This window comes from Oryx dammah, unplaced genomic scaffold, assembly GCF_014754425.2.
Source record: "Oryx dammah isolate SB20612 unplaced genomic scaffold, SCBI_Odam_1.1 HiC_scaffold_19, whole genome shotgun sequence".
Lineage (NCBI taxonomy): Eukaryota > Metazoa > Chordata > Mammalia > Artiodactyla > Bovidae > Oryx > Oryx dammah.
This window is the reverse complement of record NW_024070203.1, coordinates 69,552,304-69,572,307: the sequence shown is the minus strand read 5'-3', so window position 1 is coordinate 69,572,307 and position 20,004 is coordinate 69,552,304. Positions and strand designations below refer to the sequence as shown.

General features: G+C 42.1%; 1 long non-coding RNA gene across 1 annotated transcript in view; it reads left to right on the top strand.

Moving 5' to 3' along the window:
• The window catches only part of LOC120879091, a 236,308-nt gene that overhangs the window by 33,967 nt on the left and 182,337 nt on the right, over nucleotides 1-20,004 (top strand). The window contains exon 2 of the long non-coding RNA XR_005724702.1: nucleotides 5,531-5,625. This is a non-coding gene — a long non-coding RNA (uncharacterized LOC120879091). The remainder of the gene's footprint in view (nucleotides 1-5,530; nucleotides 5,626-20,004) is intronic.

Sequence of the window (20,004 nt, the reverse complement as noted above, 5' to 3'; positions counted from 1 at the left end):
CTTGGACTGCAAGGAGATCCAACCAGTCCATTCTAAAGGAAATCAGCCCTGGGTGTTCTTTGGAAGGAATGATGCTAAAGCTGAAACTCCAGTACTTTGGCCACCTGATGCAAATAACTGACTCATTTGAAAATATCCTGATGATTTGGAAAGATTGAAGGCAGGAGGAGAAAGGAAGACAGAGGATGAGGTGGTTGGATGGCATCACCGACTCAATGGACATGGGTTTGAGTAAACTCTGGGATTTGGTGATGGACAGGGGGGCCTGGCATTCTGTAGTCCCTGGGGTCACAAAGAGTCAGACATGACTGAGCAACTGAACTGAACAGTCTGTCTGAGTGGTTCAAGAGTTTGAATGTTAACCATGAATAAAGTTTTTTAATAAGTCATTTCAGTGCTAGTGGAGTTTCAGTGGTTGATATGATCTGTAACCACCTTAAAAAGAATCCTGATAGGTCTTCTCTTCTCTGTGTTGCAGTTTGTTTTGCTACATCCTCATCTCAAGGTCTAAAAATGTCAATTTACCTACCTCTGTTCTGTAAAGTTCCAACTTGCAAAGCTATTCCAGGGAGTCTGATATTTGGAAATCTGAATGAATACCTTAATGGAGCTGCTACAATACTGTTACTGAGACAGGAAAGGAAGATAGAAATGAAATGGGGTCTATACATGTTTTATATGTTTTATAACAGTAATCTGAGGAAAGCAGAAATATTATCAGAAAAGTCTTAGAAGATTTGGGTACATAGCTGCAAATTTTGTTGGTTATGATGAGCTGGCTTCAAACACATAGGAATAAAGGAGAGATTTTGATCTTCTCTGGAAGATAAACAATGGCAGTCTATAAATTAATAAACCTCATGAGTTGTTTCTTTAAGTGAGAGAGGAATAGTAACAGAAGTTTGAAATAGCTATGAATAACCTTGCTTGTCTTTTTGCAGCAATGATGAATAAGGTTAAAGCAACATTTCATGTGGAAAGATCCACTTTAAATTTCCAACATTATCTAAATGTCTCTAATGTCAAGATTAGTTCTTAGGGAAGGACACTGAAAACTAAAATTTCAGAGGATATTATCTGTTTCAAAGGCTGTTCAGAAATGCTGTCTTAGGACAGGTTAAGCTCAACCTGGAGCTCAACCTCTATCTTGCATGGAGTCAAATTGATTTTGTCCCCTTTATGACCTTAACTCTTCTGCATTCCTAACTCTCATCTTCCAAGGAAAACTTTCTTCTGGTGAGTAGTGGCCAGCCCACATTGACAAGATGCTGTACTGTTGGTTGACAGCCAGTGTGATTTTGCTTTCTTGCAGGGCCCTGTGTACTGATTCAACATGAAATGTACCATCCCCCACCCCATTACCTTTCCCACCCTACTCGAGTGGCTTCCCAGATCCCATTATTGAATGCTATTAATGAAATTCTGTGTTTTCTGATACGGTGACAGACCGAAGATCATAGCCGGAGTTTTCAGGCAATGACTGGACAGTATGATCTCATTTTTCCCTCTTGGTATGTTCTCCCTGTGGGCTTGGCTTTCAGAAACAGTTCAGTTGCATCTTAGTCCAAGTGTCCAACTGAGTGGCTTGCCCTTTTCTATGCTACAGAGTCTCTCAGGGCAAATCGGGCTCTCAGCCTCCCACTTTCACATCTCATAGCAGCAGGCAGAACATGTTCTTTTTCACTACTTTTCCAGCCACCAACTGTTTTGCTCAGCAGGCAGCTATGTTACGGCTGGAAAAGATAACCATCCAACAGACCTAATATTTATTTAACTAACATCAGCCTCTGGGGCTCACTTACAGAATGAGCCTCAATCATACATTTTCTGTACATGCTTAAGCATGTCAAGGACTTGTGATTAGAAACGTTGATAGAGTGGGATTTATACTCACTTAGGCTCCTGAATGCCTTTGGGGCTCTCAGATTATACTCAGGACACTCTTGAAATATGGAGAGGAAACAGCAGTGGGTGTTACAGTATAATTCAAAATATAAACCAAGTTCTATGTTAGAGATGAATCCCGTTGGTCCAATTAACATTTTTAAATGCATTTAAGGGAAAGTAGCCTTTCTATGGGGTCGCACAGAGTTGGACACGACTGAAGCGACTTAACAGCAGCAGCAGCCTTTTATTAAAGCATTTAGGGATAGACTTAGGTGAAAAACAGGTGAATAAAATCAAATTAATTTTTTAAAAAGATAAACCATTAATTTACTATGTTTTAGTCCCTTATAGAGTCTAACATATAAAAATATTTGGGCAGATTTTATTTTTATTGGCTTCCATGTTCTTAGTTTTTCTTCCCCAAGAGTCAACTTATTTCTTAACTAGACCAGCTCTCAGGATAATCCATATATCATACCAACATAATTCATAACTCTTGCACTTTACGTACTATCCTGAACACTGAAGAAGATGACTATTTCCCTGCCACCACTTACCTGTCTTTTAAACTTGCCTCCACCTGTCCTTCTGCCACTTCTTCAATCCTCACTTCACATGCCACTATTTGACCTCTCTTTTGCATCTTTCTATTCTTATCTGTTGAAGTAAATGTGTTCTAGAGAGCAGAAGCCATGTGACAAGTGTCATGACAATATTAATCACCTCTAAAATACGTGTGTTGATGGTATCAACAAATACGCTGAGTTTGCTTAGTTTAAAAGCAGAAGCAGAGGAGTTAGCTCTTGGAATATAATTGTCCCTTGATATCCAAAAGTGGGTGTTTCCAGGACCTCCGGAGGCTACCAAACTCCGCAGGTGCTCAAATGTCTTGTATAAAATGGCATAGTATTTGCATATAACCTATGCAATCCTTCCATATATTTACTGGGCTTCCCTGGTGGCTCAGATAGGAATGAATCTGCCTGCAGTGCAGGAGACCTGGATTTGATCCCTGGGTAGGGAATATCTGGAGAAGGGAATGGCTACCTACTCTGGACAGAAGAGCCTGGCAGGCCACAGTCCATGGGGTCACAAAGAGTCAGACATGACTGAGCAACTAACACTTTTTACTTTATGCAATCCTTCCATATGGTATACCCTCTCTATGTTACTTATAATACCTAAAAGAATGTAAATGCTGTGTAGATAGTTGTAAATACAATGTAAATGATGTGTTAATAGTTGCTGGTGCTTGACAAATTCAAGTTATGCCTTCTGAAACATTCTGGAATTTTTTTCCAAATGTTTTTGATCTGTGTTAGTTGAACCTCTCTCTGGTGCAGAAACTGCAGGTACAGGGGCCACTGGACTCATTCTTTGGATGCTAACTAGGACCACAGCTGCCGTGTTGGGAGATACCCAAGCCATATGGATCGGCCATGGGTAGACACTTTAATCAAGAGTAGTCAGCTGAAATTTTGGTCAGTAGTACTATGAGGTGTCTTGGGTCTGCAGCTTACTGATGTGATTAGACAACTCCAGTCCCAGTAGCTGTGTAATTACCTACATGAGAGACTGTAAGAGAGAAACTTCCAGATGACCCTGGTCACCCTACAGAACCCTTTTCCAGATGGAAAATATATCTCAATTTTTAACCAAATAAAGATGGTCTGAAGGTTGCAGTTTTCTTAAGACTCCTCGTAGGCCCTTTCAAGTAAATAAGAAGTCTTTTCTGACTCTTGGAGGCATCATCTCACCTATAATTGCCAGATAGAATATAGGATATAACATTTGACAATACTTACATGAAATTAAAAGATGCTTACTCCTTGGAAGGAAAGTTATGACCAACCTAGATAGCATATTCAAAAGCAGAGACATTACTTTGCCAACAAAGGTCCATCTAGTCAAGGCTATGGTTTTTCCAGTAGTCATGTATGGATGTGAGAGTTGGACTGTGAGGAAAGCTGAGCGCCGAAGAATTGATGCTTTTGAACTGTGGTGTTGGAGAAGACTCTTGAGAGAGTCCCTTGGACTGCAAGGAGATCCAACTAGTCCATTCTAAAGGAAATCAGCCCTGGGTGTTCTTTGGAAGGAATGATGCTAAAGCTGAAACTCCAGTACTTTGGCCACCTCATGCGAAGAGATGACTCATTGGAAAAGACTCTGATGCTGGGAGGGATTGGGGGCAGGAGGAGAAGGGGACGACAGAGGATGAGATGGCTGGATGGCATCACCAACTCGATGGACGTGGGTTTGTGTGAACTCCGGGAGTTGGTGATGGACAGGGAGGCCTCGCGTGCTGTGATTCATGGGGTCGCAAAGAGTCGGACTTGACTGAGTGACTGAACTGAGCTGAACACTAAAACTTCATTTATTGTTTATCTGAAAATCTAATTTACCTAGACCTGTATTTTATTTGCTAAACTTGGCAACCTAGCATACCCTGAATCTCAACCTAATATTGAAAGGAGCTGGTTTCAAAGAGACTCTTTATCTTCCCTATCCATGCTTGATTCCTTGAATCCCTGTTAGATCAATATGGGAAATAAATTCCCTTGAGCAATCAAATCTATTTATTAAAATCCTGTAAACCTTTCTCTAAGATCTTTAAGCAAACATTTATCCCCAACACTCCCAAAACATATACAAAATATGTAACTCATTCCCACAAAACAGTCCAAAGGAAAACCAGAACTTGGGCTTTGGGGAAATTGATTGCAAATAAAAACAAACTTTGAAAAAAGCAAGGCATTACTTGTTTTGATTTGTCTCTGAATGATACAGTGAGAGAAAAAGAAACCAAAGAACTGGAATGATTTTCAGTGATCAAAAACGGCCTTAACATTCATGGAAAAATAATCCCAATACCATTTAATTGTTGGAATTGACTCTTAGTTTATAAAAGATTCTTTTCCAATTTGAATTTCATGAGAACCAATATGATGTAGAAAAGCAATAGATCATTTTTGAATCTTATAGACCTTAGCTCTGATTGGGATTTAGTACATTTTTATGTGGTTGAATGATCATTTCCATTTGCCCACAGAGAAACAGAGGTTCTGAGAAATTATGTTAACTGCTCATGGCCAGAATTAGATAATATGTGAAAAACCCAGGACTTGAACTTGGTATTCTCAGTCTTGATGAAGTGGCTGCATGGTACCATTATACCATGTAGCCTCTGAAAATTCTGTAACAAATGAAAATCATTTTTAAAAATAAGCAAACAGCATCATAGATGAGCAAAATGCTGATTCATGTAGTATTATTGACACCTATTGTTCTATGTGTCAAGCACTAAGTTATGTGGTTTTGCCACATTTTCTCACTTTCCAAGGACTATCAGCAACAGTTTAGGTTGAATCCACATTTAAGTTTCATCAAGCTGCACATTTATTTAGTCATTCAGCACATATTTACTGAGTACCAGTTAGGTATTAGCCACTGTGGTAAGGTTCTAAGAATGCATTCATGGCCCTGCTGTCTTTGACTTTAGAGCGTAGGAGCTGATGGACCTAACATAGTTTATGCACTGAAACTGTGGTACCTTATCACTGCAGAGTTCCTTAAATGATCTATGTGGTTTTATTTTCAACAAATTCTAACAAGCTCAGTTACCTATTTTGCTCTTCTGCCACAGGTTGGAAATGGCAATAAGGAAGACCCTCTTCAGCACTAAGAAGCCACAGCTGACAATCTGGCAGCGGTGGGACACAGTGGACACATCAATTGCCTGTGAGTTTGAAGTTATCTAATATATTGTCTGCCGCTGCTGCTGCTAAGTCACTTCAGTTGTGTCCGACTCTGTGCAACCCCAGAGATGGCAGCCCACCAGGCTCCCCTGTCCCTGGGATTCTCCAGGCAAGAACACTGGGGTGGGTTGCCATTTCCTTCTCCAATGCATGAAAGTGAAAGGTGAAAGTGAAGTCGCTCAGTCTTGTCCGACTCTTAGCGACCCCATGGACTGCAGCCTACAAGGCTCCTCCATCCATAGGATTTTCCAGACAAGAGTACTGACATCCATAAAACCCTGTATGTTATTGCAATGTAAGCCATGAGACTGTCACTGGTTTTTGATGTGTTAATTTTTAAAATTTGATTTGGTTGCGCTGGGTCTTCGTTGCTGCACTCAGGCTGGTTTCTAGCTGCAGTGTGCAGAGGCTACTCTCTCGTTGCGGTGCGTGGGCTTCTCATTGCGGTGGCTTCCCTTGTTTCAGAGCACAGGATCTAGACACCCAGGTTCAGCAGTTGTGTGGCTTACAAGCTTTGTTGCCCTGCAGCATGTGGCATCTTCCCAGGCCAGGGATTGAACCCGTGTCCTCTGTATTGGCAGGCAGATTCTTTACCACTGGACCACCAGGGAAGTCCTTGATGTATTCATTTAGTTGGTGTTTTTATCTATGACCCAGATATATATGCTCACTAAGCTACTACATAAAATAATGCACTTTAGAAAAATATATCAAAATAATACATAGTTAAAACAATTATCTGGAAAATCTTCCTATATAGAATGTCTTGGTCTACAATGGTGGTTAAACAAGATAGTAGTATTTTGGGACACTAAAAACCAACTACATGTGTAAAGCAATGAAAGTCATTGATTTCTACTTTCATTTTAAGGCATGGATCATTCTGCCAATTTTATTGTTGATAACATCCTTGGCAACTTCTGTATTACATGCTAATATAGGTTGAAAAATCTAAGAACAAATAAATCCAAAATAAATCCAAACACCATAGACTGAGCAGCCAGAAGAATCTTCAGTAGGCTAGAGGCTCTCCTGCAGAGTTCGATTATACCCTAAGGCTCATTGTTCAGAGATCTGCAGTTCTCCAACTTTTGTCTGCTTTTCTATATGTGAGAGATGGGACCTAAAAAAAATCTGGAGGTAAATATAAGCAAAATTTACCATGATGGCATTAGATCCAGCATGAACATGGAGATATTACTTACTCTTTTTGCATTTTCCCTTGATCCCTTCCCTTTTCAAAATGTATCTGTCAATAAAATGATAAAACAAATTTTTAGAATTTATGAAATTATAATCCACAAATACCACCACAAAGCAATCACTGTTGTTTCGCAAGAGAATAAAGCATAAATTAGGATCATCTGGTTAGGCGCATTTGACAAATGCTTTTACTAAAACTCTACCTTGCTATATGGAGTTGATTACAAAAGGAGTTTTGTCTCCTTTGTTTTCATTTTTCTCTTTTCTGGAAATAGCATGTCAATTTTTGTTTGAGAAATCATCTTACTTTGTAGTTGAAGGGGACTAAAAACCCACCACCTGCCTAGTTCCTCCCCTCCTGGTAAGTGACTGATCTCACAAACCAGCATGTTTTATCCTCTTTGGATGTAGGAAGGAACAAGTGACCTTATTAATATAGTGAGACTCAATCCCAGAGTTTTTCTAGAATTATTGGGAAGGAAAGGTTTTGTTTCTATTGGTATTGCCTAAAGTGAGCTGTTTTGGTATTGGTATTGTTTTGTTTCTATTGGTATTGTTCTAAAGTGAGCTGTTTTGCTACACAGGGAGACACTGTATGAAAGTAAAATCAACCTAAAGGAAAGCAAATCAGAAGATGGAGAGTGTCCAGATAACACTGTTTTAGCACCTTGGTCAAGCCATACCTGAAGATGTTTTTCCCCTAAGACTCTTCAGTTATGTTAATTAATAAATTCCCTTTTAAAACGTTACACTGGAATTTTATCATTTAAAATCAAACTAAATCCAGGAGTAAACAAAATATAAACCAGTGAGAGTGACATTATAGGAAAATCCATGATTCTCTTTTAAGAAAAGCATATTCTTTGATCCCTTAATTGCAATTACTTTAATTAATTAAATAATTTATTAACTATTTGCGCCACTGACTTCAGAGCACTGTGAGATGTCTTGAGGAAGAGTCATTATTTGTCCTTTGCACATATTTAATTAAATTAAGGAGTTTGCTATACCTAAGAATGTCTTATGGCCTATCATCACAGACAAGTATTTAGTCACCTCCATTCATGAGAAATTCCAGAAAATACAACAGAATACTAAGCCTAATGGATGATAGCTTCTTGAAGAACATAATATGGAACTCAAAAGCAAGAAGTACTTGAATTACTTGATTTAAGGTGGCCTACCCATGTGGGTGGGCTTCCCTGGTGGCTCAGACGGTAGAGAATCCACCGGCAATGCGAGAGACCTGGGTTTGATCCCTAGGTTGGGAAGGTCCCCTGGGGGAGGGCATGATAACTCACTCCAGTATTCCTGCCTGGAGAATCCCCATGGTCAGAGGAGCCTGGCGGCCTACAGCCCGTGAGGTCACAAAGAGTCAGATATGACTGAGCTACTAAGCAGCAGCAGCACCCATGTGAGTGTCACAGATGAAGAAACAAGTTGCCTTATTTTAGCTCCAAATGCTCACGGTCAACTAGTATAAAAATTACATCATGGAAAAGATGCTATTTAAATAGTGGCTGTAATGGGTTGTGAGTACTATGGTCAGTCTTTGCATTGAGAGTATTATTAGCCACAGGATTGTTGTACTAGTGGTGTTAGGGCAATAAATATTTATACCCTTCCAAAGGGTTGTATTCAGTTTTCCTGCCAAAGAACTTGTCCTTCAGGGTTAAGAAGGACATTGTAACTGCATTCACAGCCATCTGGCCCAGATATCTGGGGGGCTCGAGTGCTTTCCTCTCTGGGCAGGGAAACACAGTTTCTCTGGCAAGTTAACAGGTCACTTCTGCCTTAGACGGGGCTCTCTTCTGAATTCCAATCAGAAGTTATTTTTGATGATCACAGGCATCCTTTTCAGGGCTTTCTTTTCTCATAGTTTCTGACTTTCAACCCACCAAAGTCACTGTGTCTGTGTGCATGAAGAGCAACTAGTTACTTCAATTTTTTTAATTAAAACTTTTTTATCTTTTGTTTTTAATAAAAATTGTACATATTTAGGGTATACAACATGATTACTTGATATACATGTACAGTGAAGTTGATATTATAGTCAAGCTAGTTAACATACTTCCTTGCACAGTTACTGACTTTGTATGTATACGGTGAGTGCATCTGAAATCTATTCTCTTAGTATGTATTTAGTATTAAAAAAATACAGTATTGTTGAGAATAGTCATCATGGCAAGTGGCTGCCTTTAAACGTATGAGTGACTCTGTCATACGCCAGATTGGAGCCCGGATGAACTTCTGGAAGGACAGGAATTTCACAGTACTGGAGACAGGTGAACTGCAGTGAGGGGTAAGGACACAGCTAGACGACCTATCCAACGAATCAATGAAAGGGTTATGTCTTCACTTTGGTCAAAGCCAGAGGGAAAATACTCTGATATATTTTATTAGTCTCTGTTGCATTTAATAAGATGGGCTCATGTTGTGGTGAAGGGCATGGGTTCTGTAGTTAGAGATCTGGTTTTAAACCCAGGCTGAGCAACTTTACTTGTTATAGGACCTCGGGTCACTTTCTGAACCTCTCTGGGCTTTGGTTTTCTTATTTGTAAAATGGGAAGGCGACAGCTGAGAGATCGATGTTTGATGATATTGGTGAAGGGCTAAGTGCCCAGGGGAAACTCAGCAGCTCACCATTAGACTCTGACCTTCCCTGAAAGTGGCCGGAGAAGGTGACCCCTTGCTCGAGTTGTCACTATCTGTCTTGTCTGTTAATTCAGCTCCTCAGTGGCAGTTGAAGAGAGACGTGAAAACCTTGGCACAGTTTTTACTGAAGTCTGGACTAGGAATTTGGATCATGACAGACATCTAAGTTCTAACTTAGAATGAAGTGACCAGCTCACTGGATTCTCACTTCTCTGACATTTTGAGAGCGAGCCCAGCCTGAGGGTTTGGATTCACTTCCTGAATCCTGCCACATCCCTACACAATAGGCTTAAGCATGGGTGTTTCCAATCCCTTTGATAATAAAACTTGTGTCCATCTAGAGGACCAGACCTGCCATCCTTGAGATAGAAAGAATGACTCAGAGATTTCCTGTCCTTGCTCGTTCACTCAGAAACCGAGTTGGGAGGTCTGGAGGCTCCTTGGAATTGGATCTCTTCCCTCTGGGAGAATTGGACTCAAAACTTTTCAGAAAATGAATAAATGTGTTTTTGTTGTTCAGTCTTGATGATCTGGTAAATCTAACAATATCTTTGCCAAGAAAGAATATATACACAACTTGTGATCTCTGCTGATTTTCCCTTCTTTGTATGTGATCTACTTTTAATTTTCTGAGCTCAACTTTTCACTTACCTATAATCCACAGCAGAAGGTCTTTTCAAAAGCAATCTCAGGTTTGCTGAATTCATTAGGGACTGTGGAGACTTTGTTCTGCCTTTATTCATCTAGTGAGATGCCATTTGTTAAAGCCTTTTTAAAGAATTTCAGTTATCTTAACCCTCTCTAGTAGTTTATGTATTTACCAAGGATGCGCTTTAAAACTCCACAGTAGGGAAGCACAGGCAAGTCAGTGTTTGTCAAACACAGACAAAAGTCTAGAATATAATGTGTTAATAATAATCTGTATGTACTATGAATCTCCATCAGTCAGATTCAGTTCAGTTGCTCAGTCATGTCTGACTCTTTGGGACTCCATGGACTGCAGCACGCCAGGCTTCCCTGTCCATCACCAAATCCCAGAGCTTGCTCAAACTCATGTGCATTGAGTCGGTGATGCCATCCAACCATCTCCATCACAGGTTCCGTAATCATAAGCTAATGCCAAGCTCACCTCACCTACATGAGTACCCACTCTCCTTCCATTGTCACATTGTATTGAAATAAGCCCGAGAATAACACAGGATTTTATTAATAAAGTTTATACCCCAGTTCCCTGGTGGCTCAGACAGTAAAGAATTCACCTGCAATGCAGGTGATGCAAAAGACCCGAGCTTAATCCCTGGGTCAGGAAGATCTCCTGGAGTAGGCAGTGGCAACCCCCTCCAGTATTCTTGCCTGGAGAATTCCATGCACAGAGGAGCCTGGTGGGGTTGCAAAGAGTCAGACACGACTGAATCACTAACGTTCACTTCATTTTTTTCTTTCTGAAAGATCTCTTATTTTTTAATACATCAATTATGCCATAATCACACCTAAAAAAATAAACCGTCATTCCTTAGCATCACAATCGATAAGTTAGAGTACAGATTCTACCAAACTCATCATACTTTTAGCTGCATAAACCTGTAGCTTCTTTTCCTAGGTTGATCTCTAGAGCTAATCGTCAGCATCTGCGGCCTCCACTGGATGTACTATGTGCCTACCAAGAATACTTGGCCACCACGTGATCCACTTCTCAGGACGTGGGGCATTCTCCGGGGGCTTTGTGTGCCAAGCAAGGTCCAGGAGAGCTGCCGGCTCTGAGAAGCAGGGGAGGGTGGGCCTGAACTTGCACGTGCATTCATGAGATGTAGAGCCAATGGTAGTCGTTAAGAGAGGCAATCAGAGAAGGCTTTCTCTTCATCCATTAGTGAGCTGGGTGATGCAGAGGTGTGGGCAGGGACCCCCGTATAGATGGAGAGATGGCATCCCTTAGACTTGTCTCCACATAATCACCCCACCTCCCACTCTACATATTGTGCAACCCTGCGGGTGGGATGTGCAAGAGAAAGGCTGGAATTAGTGTCTATCATTCCAGAATGTCCTTTCCAGTCAACCCCCCTGGGGAGGGGGTTGTGGAAAGCAAGGATAAAACCCTGCTGGTACGGGAGGGACCTGATCTCTCACTAACACCCGCTCTCCAGCCCCTCTCTCTCCAGATGACAGGGGGGCGCATCCCAGTGAGGTCCCTGCGCATGTCTGTCTGCTGGCAGTGATGCAGGTACCAGACCCAGGGGCTGGAGCCTGCGCTGTGCAGTGCTCCCCGTCTGCAGGCGCCTTCTGGGAGAGGGTGGCAACTTCCTAGCAACCTTAGGTGGAAACACAGAGAGACGGAGTACAGAGACTCTGCCACCAGTGTCCCCTCTAGGCTGTGTGCAGGAAGTGTCCAGAGTGGGTCAGCACCTGGGATGTCTGGGCTGGTCCAGAGTTTGGCCTGGAGAAGAGCAAGAGGCATGCCCTGGGATCGGGTGTGTTGCTTACAGCACTTGGGGATGGGGTTTTCCTTACTCCCTCTGCAACAAAGTTAATGTGACTCCACCACAGTCACACCAAGGAGCAGAGGGACGCAAGCCCACTTCTCCATCCTCCTTGCTGGGCACCCTCCCCCGATCCTCTACAAACCAGCCCTGAGCAGCTTCTACCGCTTCCTCAGAAACACCTCGCTCTCTTGATTGCTGGCCTTCATGCTTTGTCCTCTGTTGGCACACTCATTCTCTCCCCAAGTGCCCTTCCCTCTCTTCCCTCCAGTCTCAGCTTGAAGGCCCCTGGCTCTGGCAAGCCCCTTGTCCACCCCAATGGGTGAGAAGCTGCTGCTACAGGCTCCTACACTGTCTGGTATTTCCCTCATTCTACCTCATTTGGAGAGGGAGGCTGGAGAGCGGGTATTAGAGAGAGAGCGTGTCCCTTCCATCCTGGAACAAGTGAGTGCTTGTTTATGTGTATATTTTCCATGTTTGACTGTTAACACCTTGAAAGGCAGGGTCCACCCCTCTCTTGCTCACCCCTTTAATCCCAGTGTTTCTACAGTGCTTGACACAACTAGGTCCTTATTGAATGAATGATTTCAGTTTATAAATACACTCAAAGAATAGACTTGAGCCAGTTTTTTTTAGCTTTCTAAAATGCTTTAATTCTTTTCTTTGCAACCCCATGGACTATACGTCCATGGAATTCTCCAGGCCAGAATATTAGAGTGGGTAGCCTTTCCCTTCTCCAGGGGATCACCCCAACCCAGGGATCGAACCCAGGTCTCCCACATTGCAGGTGGATTCTTTACCAGCTGAGCCACAAGGGAAGCCCAAGAATACTGGAGTAGGTAGCATATCCCTTCTCCAGGGGATCTTCCCATCCCAGGGATTGAACTGGGGTCTCCTGCATTGCAGGTGGATTTTTTATCAACTGAGCTAGCAGGGAAGCCCAACTCAAGGAATAGATTTGAGCCAATTTTTTGTTTAGCTTTCTAAAATGCTTTAATTCTTTTCTTAAATTGGAGTATAATTGCCTTACAATATTGTACAGGGATGTGATTCAGCTATATATATATATATATATATATATACACACACACACACACACACACATATATCCCCTCTCTCTTGCTCCTGCCTCCCACCCACCTACCATTCTACTCTTCTAGGTTATCACAGAGCACCAAGCTGAGCTCCCTTGAGCCAAAATTTTGAGCAAACTCGAAAACTTCAAAAGGGGACCTAACTAATTAGGGATGGGATCGTCAATTGATTACAAAACACTTTGCTGATGGCGAGGGGAGTAAGGGCAGAGGAGAACAGACAGTGGGCCATCTGTGTTCTCTGCTGACCCATGCTGTTGACAGAGCTCACGCTCAGTCACGACCAGTGGCTCCAACACAGGACAGGGGCCACACCTCCTGTCCCTGGTGCCCTGGGGGCTGTCTCAGGTCCCTGTGGGGCTGGGAGAGTCATCTGACCTCTTAGAACCCAGGAGCCGGGAGCCTTAGCTGATGGCCACCACCAGAGGCTGGAGTGGACCCTGGCAGCATGAAGAGGCTGTTCTAAGGGCTCTAGCCTAGCCTCTCCTTTAAATCATTTTTAGTTGATGATGCAGACCCTTCAGGAGGAGCTGATGCCCAGTGGAGCTCAGTCTATGGCTAAACCATTCTCATTAAACAAACCGACATTTCTTTTTGTATTTTGCTCTGAAACCTGATTTTCTGAAGCTTCCATCCATCGGCCCTCATTCTGGAGAAACTCATAGGGACTTAATCTCCCCTGAGGTAATGGACCATGAAATATTTAAAGAGAACTATAAACTTGTGGTCATGGTGCCTTTATCTGTAATGTAATTGAGGCATCACCTTGAATCTAATCTAAAAGGGAAATGGGCATTAATTATTTTGAAGGAGAAATGGTTTTTTTCCTAATTGTGTAGTGATTATTCTTTATGGGGAATATATTTATAAAAATTATCTAAAGTAGAACCCTTCTAAAAAGATCCCATTTATCTATCACTTTTAACTTACTTTTCCATTCCTAAATACTGCTCCCAGGGACTATTATCACATCTGGCAAATGGACATCATAAATGTACTTCAAAGACAATCCCAACTTAAAAACTATCCTATAAAAGACACCCAGCTGACCTTATTGATGGTCTGAAAAAAGATGTCACCCAAATTCTCAGATATTTTGCTATAGAATAGAACCTTGGGCTCAGTGTTCCATTAATTTATTAATTTGGGTTCATCTGATTGTGATAATGGATTAAGTTTGCTCTAATGATGTCTGCATTTTCACATTGTTGTCTGCTGAATTCACATACTGGCTTATTCACAGGTTATAAACAACCAACTCTGTTGCTTTGTTTAGTTCCTAAATCACTTCCCTATTTTTAGATCATTACCATATTTGAGAAGAATAGATAACCTTTGATTTCTTGTGCATGTGGCTGCCTGAGATGCCAGCACTTAAGGTTAATGTAGCTAAATTTCATTCATGGAATAGAAGTTTGTATGTGTGGACATCTACTTCAGTGGAGTTTTTTTCTAAGAACAGATCCCATCTGATAACTTTAGCCCAAGTTAGTTTACCTCTGCTGAAATCTGCTGCCCCTCTCAGTCAGTGGCTTTGTGGCAACATCCCCTCTGCCCACTAGCCTGTGCCCTGTAACTCGAAGCTACCTCCAGCACCAGCCTGATCTCCTAAGAAGTCGCGCCATGCCCTTACAAGTGCAGCCACCATACCTTTCTTATTTAATGCCATTCCAAGTCAGTTTGCCAGGAAAAATGATTGACTCATGGAAAAAGAGCTTGTGTTAAAACTAGGGGAGAAAGCAATGAATTTATCCAAATACCTAAATCACGCGAAATGGATATTTGTATCCCAAACTGTGTTCCATGCATTGAGAACCTAATGACTGGTGGGATTGACACATATCCTACCAGCATATATTTCTCAATGGAACATTTTCTTATTCTGAAATAGCCAAGTTATCCTCGGAAGACGGCTTCTTTTATTTTCCCTCAATATACCTTTGGGATAAAACATTGGTTCTCAGTCACCCATAGTTTTGTCTCTAGGGTACACCGGGCCATGTCTGGAGACATTTTTGATTGTCACTACTGGTGACAATTGGCTACTGGTATCTAGTGGGTAGAGTCAGGGTTGCTGCTAAATATCCCACAATGCACAGGACAGCTCTCCCACCACCAACGCAGAATGAGCAGGCCCCAAATGTCAATAGTCTCAGACAACTTGAGACACCTTGAGCTGGAGGATTTATTTCTAATTGATTTAAAATTTATCCCAATTGTCTTTAACTTTATTGTTTTAAATTGTTTTCTGGAGTCCAAGAATGACTAAAGTTAATACAGAATTTCTGCGTATCAGAATCCCCTACACTGCATCCAAGATTAACTCACATGACAAGAGTAACACATATAATACATATTGCTAGTATATTCCTAGGGATGTATATTCCTAGGTGAGACTGCGTCTCCATGTCTTTTCTATGCTTAATGAGAAGAGACTGAAAACGAATAAGGAATTACTTTTTCTGTGGCTGCTATAACAAGTTACTGCAAACCTAGTGTCTTAAAGCAGCACAAATTTATCTTACAGACTGTAGGTCAGAACTGTGGGCTAATGTCAGGGTGCTGGCAGAGCTGTGTTCCTCCTTGAGGCTCTAGGGGAAATCCATTTCCTGGCTTTTTCTGGCTTCTCTAGGCTGCCCACATTCCTTTGCTTGTGGCCCCGTTTCTTCACTGCAAATCCATTAATGTTGCATCTCTCTGACCAGGCTTCTGGTCACATCTCCCTGATCACAGCCAGGAAATGTCCTCTATCTTTAAGGACTATTGTGATGACATTGGGCCCACACTTATAATCCAGGATAGTTTTCTAATCCCAAGATCCCCAACTTTTACTACATCTGGAGTTCCTTTCACCTTGTAAGGTGACATACATATGCACAGGTTCCAGGGATGAGGATAGAGACATATTTGAGAGTCAATATTCTGCCCATCAGGGAATAACTAATTTCGGCATCACCTAATTTCCACTGAGCTATTGATGTCCTATAAACTGGGGACAGGCTAAAGCACACACACTCTGGGAAGAAGGTTATCAGTCATCATAGAATTCTCCTGTGAACAGCTCAACTGCAAGGTTGTGGCTGGAGTAGCTGGAGTGGGTTTGCCTCCAACAGAAATGGATGTTTCAGTTGTCAGCCATTCTGGAGAGAAGTCACTGCTAAACAATGAGGCTTAGAATAGGGTGAGGAAAACACTTTCTTCTTTCTGTGGGACTGGGTTCCCTTTGACCTACACCTGGAGATGTGGTGGAGGTACCTGGAGCACAGACAGCTGTTGGATAAACCCTTGGGGCTGAGCAAGTGGCCTGATGTAGAGGATAGGACATGCCATAAACATGGTTTATCATGACCTTAAAGGAGCAGGGGACTGTGCAGTCAGTATCTTTGAATTGCTTTTAGAGTAAATTTAGTATCATCATTTTTTTTCAAAAGTAGCTTGTATCTGCTAGGCTATAAAAAGTGAAGGGGAAGAGTTTCTATTCTACTTGAGGATGGCTCTCCTTAGGGAAGGAGAAGCAGTTCACAGAATCCAGAATTAAATGCCTGGTGAAGGGAGGATCTGGGAAACACACAAAATATTGAGATACTCAGGAACTGTTAGTAGAGGGAAAACCTATGCTAACCTAAACATGTAGATGGAATGTTTATGTCCTCCCCCAGCACAAATCCGTGTTGAAACCCTAAGCCCCACGGTGATAGTATTAGGAGGCTGGGGCCTGTGGGAGGTGATTAGGTCATAGGAGCAGAGCCCTGTGAATGGGATTAGTGCCCTTATAAGGAAAAGTCCAGAGAGCACCTTGCTCTCTCCCACCCTGTGAGGACACAGTTAAAAGGCAAAGCAGGCAGGTGCCTTGACCTTAGATTTCTAGACTCCAGACCTGTGAGAAATAAATTTCTGTTGTTTAGAAGCCACCCAGTCCACAGTATTCTGTTAGAGCATCCTGAACTTGAATGGACTAAGACAGCCTGGAAAAGATTGCACATCAAAAGGATGAGGGGTTCCAACTGTTGTGATTTATGTATGAAAGGGAAATGTGACCTCCTGGGTGCTGAAGTCTGGGATATTTGGGCTATGTGCTAAAACATGGACTTCCCTGGTGGCTCAGACGGTAAAGAGTCTGCTTGCAGTGTGGGAGACCCGGGTTTGATCCCTGCATTGGGAAGATCCCCTGGAGAAGGAAATGGCAATCCATGCCAGTATTCTTGCCTGGAAAATCCCATGAACTGAGGAAACTGGCAGGATACAGTCCATACGCTTTAAAAGAAACAGTATAAGTGTGAGATTGGAAAGCGTTTTGGTAATAAACATGGCATTTTACATTGGCATAAAACTCTCTTAAATCACAAGGTTTTCCATTGTGATACTGGTGAAGGTGTCATTAAGTTTTTCCTTTGAAGATATTGAGTAGGGTGGGTCTTCTGGAAAGAACCTTGGATGGCTCATGAGGAGACAGGATTTTGTGTCTCCTGTTTTCACTCTGCAAACTGTCCCTGAGTAAGCTCTTCAGGGAGCTCAGCTTGGTGCTGTGATGACCTAGATAAGTGGGAGGGAGACCCAAGAGGGAGGAGATATATACATACATATAGCTGATTCACATTGTTGTATTGTAACATTGTAACACTGCAAAGCAGTTGTGTGTATCAGACTCTCTGTGTCCCTATGAACTATAGCCAGCCAGGCTCCTCTGTCATGGAATTTTACAGGCAAGAATATTGGAGTGGGCTGCCATCTCCCACTCCAGAGGATCTTCCCAATCTAGAGACTGAACCCGTGTCTCTTGCATCTCTTGAATTGGCAGGCAGATTCTTTACCACTGCATCACTTGGGAAGCCAGCAAAAACAATTATACTCCAATTTTTTTTAAAAAAGAAAAAAAACAGAATAAGATGACCATTTATATAAATACATTTTCTTTCAGTTCCAATTGGTTCCTGCTATGTCTGCACAATACAAAGTACATTAGAAGTAAATTTCACCCCTGGGCTTTGTCAGGTAGAATCAAAGGAAACAGTTTCTGGGCTTTACATCAGACAAAGGTTTGGGCAAAATGAGGCATGGCGTGGGCTCTGATCTTTAAGCTTTCCCGTTGCTGTGTTTTCTTTTCAAGCTTCTTATATTCATGTATCTTGTATCTGGTTCTACAGAGGGAATGTAGCTATTCCCCTGGCTGGGACCCCCTTTAGCTCTCCCCCTTATTCTCCAAAGGAAAGGCTGAAGTTGTGTGCTAAAACATTTCTTAATTGCAATTTCCTCCTGGGAGCCACAGCAGCTGCCTTTCTCTAATACACACATCCTTTAAGCTTTGGCATTCGGGTGATGACAGAAATATACTGGTTTACGAGTGCCAACACCCAAGGCCACCATAGGGATGGAGCATTTGACACTTGCGTCAGGAAAAGGCAACAGCTGAGAAAAGCCCTGTGAGAAATAGTTTCTCATGTATGTGGGAAAGGCTGTCCAGAATTATAAATCAGTTGGATGTCTGTTTCTTCCAGTGAGTTCTCCTGAGGGTGGAAGAGACGGGGAGTCCATTCAGCTCAATTGGTGCTTGTACACAGCATGATAGCATACCAGGGATGAAGGAAGCCTTTGATTCCTCGTCCTTAGAAGCTTGGCTAAGACTGGAAGACCAATTGCTTCCAGATGGAAATGTTTGCGTACAGTCCTCTCTATTTTTAATAGGAGAGGTCGTAAGCTTTGAGCCTATCAAAGGAGACCAGCTCTTTCATTTGGCCAGTCATGACAGTGGTATTCAGATGTCCTACCCTTAGCTTGTGTCCTTGAGGTCTAATCTTGGGTAGCTTTCCTTTCATTTGGAATGGTATCCAGATGCCTTTAGATGCTAACAAGAAATAGGCCACCCAGTTTATGGTATTTTTGTTTTAGCAGCCTGGATGAACTAGGACACTCTCTTGACTTCTGGGACATTAAACTTTACAGATATTTATTCCACATCTTTGACTGGGTCTTGATGGTTCCTTACCCTGTCCCTTAGAGATCAGTTCCTCCAAAGCCGGCCAGACTTCATATATTCTTCCTGGTCAGTCTCGCCCATTTTTATATTTTCTGCGATATCTCTATGGTGATGATTCCTGATTCTCCATTTAAGTTTGGACCATGCTTTTAACTTTCAGAGTAACCGAACAACAGGACATTTGCCATCTGCCTTTGCAAAGATTGAACCCTGTGCTGCCATAGCTGCTGACATTCAACACTCCCTGAGGGGGACGCAGGGTGGAGAGTGGGGCACTCTGTACTCCAGGGAAACTGGTGGAACAGGTCTTTGGATAGTGAGATATTTTCAGGAACTGATTTCATGATCGAAATCCTTGTATCTTTTCATATCTAGATAAGCCCTAAACCCCTTAATGGTGACATCATCTCCTCATGTCTAGCAGAAAACCTTTTGTAAAATGAATGCGTGATTGCCCTGAACTCCCCCTTCACCAAAATCTTATATATTGACCTTCCCCTACTGCCTCTTTGTAGCGGTGTCTCAGAGCTATCTGAGGTGCTGTCTCCCGGGCTGCAGTCCTCATTTTGCCCCAAATAAAACTTAACTCGAAACTCTCATGTTGTGCATCTTTTTAGTTGACACCTTCTAAAATACACCAATACCTGGTCACCCAGTTTCTGCCTGCACTGGAGGTGGTGGTTTGTCGTTGGTATTTATAGACTGTGCAAAATGGCTTTTTACTTTTTTTTTTTTATAATGAGAAAGAAAGAAATACTGAACCAGGAAGAGTTTGGGGAAAATCCTAGAATATATAAACAGAAGTAGAAAGAAACTGACCACTTTGCAAGAAAGAAATCATGTAAGCAGGTTAGAAAAGGGGGCTGAACTATTCACCTCCTGTAGTACCCATTCAAAAGGGAGGCTCAATAGCTACAGCTGTTTCAGTTTTGCCAATTTCACCCTCTAGATTAGACACGTGC